Source organism: Vicia villosa, linkage group LG1 (assembly GCF_029867415.1).
Source record: "Vicia villosa cultivar HV-30 ecotype Madison, WI linkage group LG1, Vvil1.0, whole genome shotgun sequence".
NCBI lineage: Eukaryota > Viridiplantae > Streptophyta > Magnoliopsida > Fabales > Fabaceae > Vicia > Vicia villosa.
Window position 1 is genome coordinate 235,273,474 of NC_081180.1, and position 2,002 is coordinate 235,275,475.

The window sequence follows — 2,002 nt, forward strand, 5'->3', positions numbered from 1 at the left end:
TGGCTTTTTGAACTTTTTGACTGGGATTTTGATCTTCCTTTTCAGGTGACTCAAGCCTACAGATCCTTTGGGCTTCTTTTTCTTCTTGATTATCAGGGCTTTCAGTTCTTGTTGCCCCTTTGCCAGTTCCAGAATTGCCACTTGAACTTGGGCATTCTGTGCTTCGAGATTCTTGATGCTCATTTCAGATTCCATCTCTTCTGACTAAAATAAACAGCGAGAAGATGAGAAATCCGTCATGTGAACCTGTTATGCAATGTGTATGACTGGATGCAATGTGTATGCAATGTATGAAATGTATATGAATGCAAGGTATGAAATGTATATGCAATGCATGAAGTGAAATGTGTGTGCAATGTTTTCAAGGATCTTAGAGTTTAGATTTGTTAAAGAAAAAAAACAAACGTTAGTTAATCAATTTATTCTCTTTTTTATTTGCCTCATTTGGGCTTACAAGACAGAAATAAAATAAATGATCCTTCAGGTCTCCCGTGGACGCTTTCTCTTTGCCCCCAGGAATGTGTTGATCTGCTGTTCTTCTTGAAGCTGTCCGATGAGCTCCAATATCCTTCTCTCATAGTCTTGACAGTATGCTTTGAAGGTGTCTCTTTCCTCTTTTAGTTGAACCCAAGATTTTTGCAACTCTTCTAGGTCAGTTGGCATGTCCGGGTGTAGAATAACTTGAGGTTCATATCCTTCGACCTCTTGTTCAATAGTCACAGGTAGAACAGCGGGATATGGCATAAGGAGTTTCTGAGCATGAGTGCGGACCCATTTGAGGTAAGGTTCCATAGGGATAGAATTCCATTGCCCCAAAGTTTTACTTTCTATTCTATAGACACTGTCCCATGCATGTATGAACCTTCGTCGGTGTCTATGAGAATCATTCTCGTAATCAAACACAATGCCACGGATAATCATGTCATGAGTACCGTTGCTCCTTGCATATCCCAATTGGCGTAGAGCTAAAGAGGGATTGTAAGTGATGCCTCCTTTGATGCCAAGGAGTGGCACATTAGGGTATTCTCCACAATGATCAATGATAGTAATGTCTTTTTGAAAGAAGTTGTTCCACCAGATATATGAATGAGACAAAGACATAATCCTGCGAGACCATTGCATTCTTTGTTCATTTCTCAACACTGATCGGGGAAGATGAAATGTAAACCACCTAGCCAGTAGTGGTATACAGCACATGAGAGTTCCTCGTTTCTTCATGGTACGAGTGTGTAGAGAATGTAGAATGTCTCCCAGCAATGTTGGTACCCCGGGTTACGGATTAGGAAAAGGTTGATGATGTGTACACTTATGAACTGGTTGGGATTTGGGAATAAAACCAACCCATAGATCAAAAGTGCCATAACTTCCTCAAAAGCTGGATAACTTTTGTTTTCTAGCAGTAGTCGAGCGTTTTCCAACAAGAACTTGGCAAGCAAACCCTTAACTCCACTCTTTGTTTCCCAATTGGACTCGATTTCTGATTTCCGCAGATGTAAAGCAGCAGCAATGACTTCAGGTTTTGGAATCCTTTCTAAACCAGTGAAAGGTAATTGATTTCGAACAGGCAATCCAATTAGTTCAGAGAATTCTTCCAAAGTGGGTACCAACTGGTAATCAGGAAAGGTAAAGCAACGATGTTCAGGGTCAAAGAACTGGAACAGGACCCGTATCATGTCTTCTTCAAATTTTGAGGTAACCAAATGGAGTAGGTGACCATGCCTTTCAGTGAATTGAACATTCCTGGGGAATTCTGACACTAAGTCTTTTAGTTCAGATGGCACCGTTGAGATGTTGATTCGGATGTAATCTTTGGTGGCGGGAGCCATTACCTGCAAAAACAAAGGTAAACTCTTTGATCCTTGAAGTGTTTGGTGCAAAAATGATATGCTTATGATGCAAACATGTGGCACACAAAAACAAATCAAACAATAGCCTTAGGTTTAAAGGCTCGCATGGAGCTGATAGGTGATACCCTCCCCACTAAAGTTGAGTTGGTTAAAAC